The following is a 9,049-nucleotide window of genomic DNA, read 5'->3' on the forward strand; positions in this document are numbered from 1 at the left end:
TTGTCCGGTTGGGTGAGTCGTCGTTTAGGCGTGGCTGAAAAAGTTTGAATGGGCCACGCACAGTGCGAGTCCGTCCCCCCATGCGCCTTGCATGGATTTTCTCTCTTCTCGTGCCAACTCACTTTTCACAATATATATATATATATATATATATTCTTTTTTTACATTTTAAAAAATGTATATATTTATAAGATAAATTATTCCGTTGATCTCTAAATTTTACATTTTATAGAAAATTAATTATTTTACTTTAATTTTCGTTATTATAGTCATTAAATTTTTATTTTTTAAAAAATTCAGTCGACCTTTTGATCTTATGTTAAATTTTGTTTTCAAAAATTGAAGAAATATTTTTTCTGGATAAATTGAAGAAAACACATGGGTTAGTTCCATTAATTAGTTTTAGATAATTAATCAGTTTTCTTAAAATTATATTTTTCAGCAATTCTAAAATTTTATTATTATATGAGGATGAAGTGTTTAAAGGTTCAAAAGTTCCTTTTTGATAAATATTTCGAAAGAATGAGAAAGATTAATGAGAAGCTTTAAGATTAATGAGAAAAACACTCGAAGCTCGCATCAATAATTTCTCAATGAATTCTTGCATCTCCTTCTTATTTCTAGAGGTTAAGAGTTTTATATTTATAGCGTTTGACTTCTCTTGCAGATAACTAGTCGTTGGAGATCAAAAATAATAAGGAATCAGTTTGTAGAAAAGTAGTTATCAGTAATTTTTCAAATATAATTAATCGACTGTCTTTTAAAGGCAGTTGAAAGTTTTTCCTCTGCCTTTTAAACTTTGGCTATATTTTGAAATTTACCGATTTCAAGTGTTGTTCAAATATTTTACTCTTTGACTCTTTTTTAAAGAAGACACTTTCATTTATTTTTAAAAGAGGAACTCAAAATTGTTTTCAAGTATTGTTTGAAATAATTTAAGTCTAAATATAACGACTTGTTATTGAGTCTATGGTATCATCTATATTTTTATTTTAATTTATTCTATGTTATTTTGGAGCATGGTACGTCTGGGTATTGTTTAGAATTAAGGTTGAAATTTTAAAACGCGCGCTTACACACACACACATATATATATATAGGTGTAAGTTAGAGCGGATAAATAAGTATTAATAGATTGGGCTATGATTTTTGGCCTAAGCCATGTGAGAGATGGTGGGTTTATTTTTATAGGAATTAAAATGGGTTGGGGCAAGTGGCAAGTAAGTCTATCGGGTCCTATTTTAGTTGAGCCTAAATGAAGTGAAGTATTAAGTTGGGCTTAAGTCCATGTATATAAATGTTAGGTTGAATTAAATAAAGAGAAAAGAAATGAAAAGGTGTGAGAAATGTCCATAAGGGACATAGATATTTCAAGTAGTGTGTATTTGTGGAGAGGAGGGCAATTGGAGTTGGACGGCAACCCACTCCTTCCCCATTCTCTCTTGCTTTCTTCACAATCTTTATTCTTCTTCTTCTCTCTCTCCAACTCTCTTGCTCTGCCTCTCGTTCATCTCTTCTTTTTTCTTTTCATTTATTTCATTTATTTTCTTCATTTCTTTCTCTTAGCTGGAGCTTCATGTGGAGATTTGCAAATTTTGGGAGCTTTCTTCATCCCTTTGGAGTTGCACCATTTAAGGCAAGTTCTCTTGCACTTTTTTCTCATGGGTTATGCAATTATTTCCTTCATTTCTTCTCTATTTCATTACAAAAAACTTCCATTGTAAATATTGTAATCTTTTCCATGAAAATGCTAGGTTATTTCCATTTTTTTTGTGTATCTTAGTGGACCTTCTAGTAAGCATGATATTGGGTCTTATTGGTGTTTCGTTAGGGTTTGTTTACCCCATTTTTACTTCAAGGAATGGCGTTGGTGGGATAGGAAGCTAGTGGTGGTTGTTTTGGGGTGTTCGAGTCCATTTCGTGTCTTTTGTGTGTGTCAAGTCGATTAATCTCTAAGTTTAGTCAATTCAGCAAAGGCTAATTTTCTCAAATTTTTGTGCTAGCCTTCGACCCAGTTGACTAAGCAATTTTCTCAGTCAACTAAGCCCTTTCTTTCTACGTGATTGAGGTTATTTCTACGTGAAATCTTGAGGGTATATAACATTTATTGGAAAATGATTATGAATGGTATATTGATTATGGGAATCGATATGGAATTGAATCTCAATGAATGACATGAAGTGATATAAATAACTATATACCATGGGGCTCACGAATAAATATGTTATTGAAATGTTTTAAATATGCATAATGTTCATGATGCGTACATTCTATAATGGAGCACGTATGTTATATTTATGTGAGACTTCATGAGCATTACATAACATTATTATTTGGCCCTATTATTATTATTTTGACGTAGTGGCTATGTTTCGCAAATGAGAAAAAAAAATGATATTCTATAGAGCGCCTGACGCGGGTAAGATGGCCATATAGCCCGATAGGTGATGTTCAAGCCAATAAGTGACAAATTAATTAGTATATATATATATATATATATATGTGTGTGTATGCATACATGCATGTGAATAGATGACTTTGAGAGCCGAGGTGATCCATGTAAATGGAAGGTTGTGTGAGCCAATATGATTTATAGAGATTTATGTGATTATGGGAAATGAAATGCTACATAAATCCATAATGATGATGGTATGGAATGGTATTAATAATGGAAATTGAATGATGGGTTTAAATTGTATTTGAGAAGTCGGGTGCACTTTATTTATATTATACATCCTTTCATTCTTGGTTCCATTATTATATATATACTTGTTAAGTCTTGTGACTTACTTTATTTAATCTTTGTCATTCTAAATAAGAGCAAGAAAATCGTTGAGGGCGAGTCTAGTGAGGCTTGATCAGCCCAAGTTTAGTGGTGTAGAGAGACATTTCCAACAAAAAGGTCCATACTAGTAGTTTTATTAAGGGCATGTTGTGAGGAGAATTTTATTTTGTTAATTCCATTAATGCCCTTGTATTCATTTTGTATAGCCCATGCTGCCAGGATGATGTAAACTTATATTATGGCTTCTGCTAATAATATCTAAAATTAAAAGTTGTGATGTTGAGTTAATTTGTTCTATATCATTTTTGCGACTACTTCCTTTCGGATGACCTATACTAGCGGAATTATCCTGGAGTGACCTATACTAGTGGAATTATCCTGGAGTGGACCGCTACACTAAAACTTTAAGAAATATTTATTAAAGTTTTGTTTTAAACTATTCATCATCAAAGATTCAAAATATTATCAAAATCAAATTAACATATACAAATAAATATGTACAAATATTTGTAAACACTAATGATTAACTTACTAAGTTGTTAAAACTCGTATATTTATTTATTTATTTAGACTTTTTAAGTAAGATTTCGCCTAACACACCTAAAGATCTAAGCCCAAGGTATAATATATATATATATATATAATTTATCATATGTCAACTAGAAAAAGATATTTCTTTAGAATATGATTCTTCGTGTTTTATTTTAGAAAAAGATATTTATTTGGACTGGTCAGGATGTAAAGAATCCAGTTACTCTATTAAGATTTGGGAGATGTATATATATAACTATTTTTTTGGATCCTGATATTTGGCAACTAAAAAGCCCTTAAATTTCTCTCAATTTCTTTCTTTCTGTTAATATCATGTGAAATAAATCACACAATCAATTATGACAATACTAAGATCCACATTGGAACAAAATTAAAGAAACGAGAAATACACACACAACACATATAACGCAAATAAAAATAAACACAACGTTTACGTGTTTAAATCAAAATGATCATACTCACGGCAGGGTTTCACCATAATTAATCTGTTAAGGGGGGTTTGTTAAAATGAGCAAAATAAGGTGATATCAAGATAAGATTGTGATACTTTCCGGATCAAAATATGGAATAGTCAAAATAAGGCTGAGAAGCATTCCAATACTATCAAACTGTTTGTTAATTTTTTTTAGAATGTACTAGTAAGTGTATTTTTTCTTTTCATGTGTTTGTTAATACATATGATAAGTATCAAGATAAGGGTTTTTTTTACCAAAATATCTCTATTACCAAATTTATGATTAAAATAGTATTTTATGATTAATATGAATTGTCAAAAAATTAAGATTAAAATTAAAAATAATATTTTATTTTCTAAATTCATGTTGAAAAATAAATTTAAAAAGAGTTGAAAAGTATAAATAATAATTGTTAGAATTACAATAATTCCACCTAGATAATTAAAAATGGTCAAAACATATTTTCATAATAGATAATAAAATATAAAATTAAATAAAATAATTTTAAAATTGATGAAAGGAATTATATTAGTTAATAAAATATATATATAGAGAGAGAAATTTAAATTTTAAAAATCAATGAAATGAATAATGTGATTTAAATTTTAAAAATTCTCAAAACATATAATAATTTAAAAATATATTAAATAATATTAATTATAAGAGTTAAATAAATAAGTTTTTTTAATAAATTTAAATATTTAAAATGCATTAAATGGCATTAACTATTTTACAATGGACATATAAGTAATTGAGCCTTATCTTAAAAGAGCCAGATAAATTTATCCGAGGGGGGAGGTCGGATAAATTTATCTTGAAAGGGAAAAATAGAAGGTCACGTGAGGGCTTTTTCGAAAATACTCAGATAAACTTAACAAACACGTTAGAAAGACCAAACATCCGAAATGCTTCCCATATCTGACATTAATTTTCTCCCTCTTATCTTGATTAACAAACACCCCCTAAGAATATACCATGGATTTACAAAGATTATTACAACGATAGAAATCAAGAAAATTCGAAAACCAACTTACTAAGTCACAAAGATGATAAACTAGAGTACACGCTCAATAATCGAATAATTCCCGCACTCTGACACCAACAACCTCTCTATACGTCTCTCACACTCACCAATCCATGAGAACAATAAAAAAATCAATACCTGATTGGATTAGGGTTTTGATCTCCTTCGTTTAGCTCTTTCTCTATTGTTTTCTTTTTGTTCGTGTGTATCATAATAATGTGTCTCTATCTTCTTTTGTTCGTGTGAGAAAAAATTCCGATGAAAATTTCAAAGAGGACAATATATAAAGAGGAAAACAATAATAGTCATCCGATTAAGATTTTTCAGAAAAGATCAACAACCCACAAACAACATATCATTATACATACTTATAATCCTACATGAAATTCAAATACAACTGAAATTAAATCTAAATACACTATTAAAAATATAATACCATGTGCTATATATTATTTCCATCAATTAATCAAATAACATATAATATATCAATTTATTTTGAATTATATATCAACACTTTCTTTTGGCGTTTTCCTCGGGTGTATCCAAGGCCTTGATTTTTATAATTTGGTGACCCCATCTCACCATCATCTCATCGGTTGTTGTGCCATCCTTCCTTCAGCCACGCTGGTCCCCTCCCCTCACCATTCCTATAATCAAACTTTAGTTTTGAATCCATGAACATAAGATGACCAATTTTCCCCTTTTTGCGCTTTATTTGCTTCATATTTCCCCCCAGTTTCTCACAGTTCATTCTTCCTAAAAGTGTGGTCGATGACGACCAAATCCAAGTGATTGATTTGCACATTGCCCAATGAGTACTTCACTGCTTTTTCAATTTTGTTTTGTTATTTTATTCATTTTGTAGCCTCCGTTGTCATACTTATTTGTGATCATAAATTGGGATTATATACATTTTCGTATTTTTCTCCATCTTATCTCTAAGTGATGTAAAATAATTTGACCCAATTTGTAATTATTTACTCAAAAATTGGAGTTATAAGCATTCTCCTATTTTTTTCTCCATCTTATCTCTAAGCGATGTAAAACAATTTGACCCGATTTGTAATTATTTACTCAAAATCTTAAAGCAAAGTGGCTTACTCAAATTATTTGTCGTGTTTAGAACAAAATTTTTTTACAATTTTCTGAGCTTGATTATTTCCAATTCGACCATCAATTCTAAAATCCAAAAGTACCATTGTGTTTTTGATCATGTCTACTTCAACATTAATCTTTTAATTTATTTCAACTTGAACTCATTTAAATTTATTTTGGTTCAAATTAAGTTATTCAATCAACTATCATACATTTCAATCAACTTTGTGCTCAGAATAACTTATAATCCACTAAGTGATTTTTGATGAACCTGTGGCCCACAAACTCAGCGTAACCTACCGTGTCGAGTATTGGATTCAACTCAATTTAATTTAGTTTGGTCAAATTTTGCAATAAATTTGGCTCCTTAACTTGATGGGATTGACTTATTTGAGCAATTTTGGATAATTATGCTTAAGACCTATTTCTTTATAATTTCACCTTTAGTCCTCTTAAATTCCTCTCTGAGTCTCTATAATTTTTCCAATTATTGTCAAGCTTCCCTTTTGGCTCTAATTTTAATATCAATTTTTTTTAATATTACATAAATATAAAAACAAAAAAATTCATAAGTTTTTAGTGGCACAAAACAAAAAAAAGTGTTTGGACTCTGCAAGTCTGGATATAGTCGGGGGGGTAGGCAAGTGTTAAATAAATAAATAAATATTTAGAAGACAGTTTTATATATGTTGATAGTTTTGGGGTGGGTGGTTATTGTAGAAAATTTTGGATGTGGTGATGAAATAATAGAGTAATTATTTTGTGTTGATAATTTTGATGGTGAAGCAAGCAATAATATTCAATGATAATTAAGGTTACTGCAGTGGCACCCATCCTTGGCCAGCCGATGTTGCTTTTGCTACCCAAATCCCCGTGACATGATAATAGGAACTCTTGCCTTTTGGTCGTTCCAGAGCATAGATTAAGCACTTACATGAATAATACGTCGATATTAATTTAATAGATTATAATTTTAATTTTTATTTTGCGTAAAAATTAAATATTCAACTTATAATTTATTTTTTTTGATACAATTAAGAGCACGAACACCGAAAATCACTCAAAAACAATAATCCCAAGTCTTGTCTTCCGGTCATCCGATCGGAGGTCGCCATCAAAGTTCATCTTTAAAAAATTTTGAACAAGTGCGTGAGAAGTGTTGGTGATGCTTATTGAGAATTAAAAGAGTATTTGCCGCATGCTTCAAAATAAGCCAAATAGCCTTCAGCAAATTCAAGCACAACAATACATGAAGAGATTGGCCAGCTATAGATCCATTAGGATGAGCAAGCCCGTACGTTCCAATTTCACCAACATATATATATATATATTATGAAAAATCATCAGTTAACTCCAATGCAAAATTAATGCCTATATATGTTGGTATACATTTTTTTTTTTTGCAAGTGTTACGTGTTCATTATAAAGTCGGAGTGACTATGTTATTAATTAAATATTATATGCAAAGGAGTTGCATAAAAATTAAAAAGTTTGAATCACATTCCTATGTAGACTGTAACGAGTCGTTATCGGGTTTGGGTCATTCTATTAATATTTTCGTATATGTTACACAATTTTATTAATCAATAAATTTGAGTCATTATATTTAATATTTGAAGATGGAATATGTATGATTATAATTAACCGTGATTGTGTGTCAAATTTCATGAGAATTAGTTTTCGGGACATTTTGTAATTTTGTAAAAATTTAGGAATTAAAGTGTAAATAATGAAAAATTTAAGAATTTAGGTTCATGAAGACCTAATGACATATTTTTGATCAATAATTAGAGTTGTTAACCTTTTATAATGTTTCGGTTGTCGAAACAAGTATTTAAAATTTTTGGATAAAACGACTATATTTCCTCAATTAAGAATTATCAGAGATTAAAATTGACATTAAATGTTAATAGATGATAAAAAATATTATTAAAGAATTAATAATATTCTAGTAAACTATGAATTAAAAGAATTGTTTCCATCGTACAATTAATTCTTGTATAATATATTATGTATAATAGTTATATTATGTATTATGGATATTATAAGAATTAATAAATAAAAAATTATTTAATAAATATTTAAAAAAAAAAAAAAGAAAGAAGAATGAGCTGGCAGCCCCTCCTCCTGCGCCTATATAAGGTGTGGCTCTTCTCCTTCTTTATCTTCATAATTTTCAATTCATCAAACATTTAGCAATTCCCTTTAAACAATATAATAATAAAAAAAAAAGCATCTAAGGTAAGTTCCTAAACTTTTTTTTATTTTAAAAAATTAATTATTATTTCTGAATTTTTGTTCTTCATTTAATACTTGATGAATCTCATTTAAAAGCCTTAAATAGTGTTTGGTTCACTCTATATTTTTAAAGGTATGATGCCTCTCTCATGTTGGGTCCTCACATTTAAAGTACGTGTGATTGCATTTTGTATGTGTATCGATCAATCATGTATGCATTTATTGATTTAATGTTATGGTTGACCATCGTTGGGGCTACATATGTGTTGTTATGTACAAGTATGGGCGTGGTGGTGTGTGTATTTTTTGGTCATATATGGTCATGAACATAAATATTTGGAGACATGTGATCATGCACAAATTTATATATATATTTACGAGTTGATACATGTGCATGAAAATTACTTTGCGTAACGGACTATATTCGCGAGGTACCCTTAAACTTGGTAGGCGAAAGCCTGACGCGAGGGAGCTCCGACTCACAAATGATGATTTTTATGCCACAAGCTCGATAAGTGTAAGCCTGACGCGAGGGAAGATTTCGATTTACAATTTAATGATTTATTTACAAATATATATTTTTACTTGTGTTTTAGGGTCTTTGTGGTGTCGGAATGTCTTATGTAAGCCCAATGGTTGTATGCGTGCACCTGTGCATATGCATAAGGTTATGTGATTAGGTAAAGCATGGCATGGGTGCACAAAATGTGTTAAGTTATTCTATAATGCTTTGATTCCTATTATTTTATGTTCTTTTAAAATATATTTTGTTGAGTCTTGTGATTTATACTTGTTTTAATATCATTCTAGATAAGGAAAAACAAAAGTTGAGGGTGAGCTCAATAGAGCTTGATTCTCGTTGGGTAGACTTGTGTATGGAACAATCCCAATCAAAAAGAT

This window comes from Diospyros lotus, chromosome 7 (genome assembly GCF_014633365.1).
Source record: "Diospyros lotus cultivar Yz01 chromosome 7, ASM1463336v1, whole genome shotgun sequence".
Lineage (NCBI taxonomy): Eukaryota > Viridiplantae > Streptophyta > Magnoliopsida > Ericales > Ebenaceae > Diospyros > Diospyros lotus.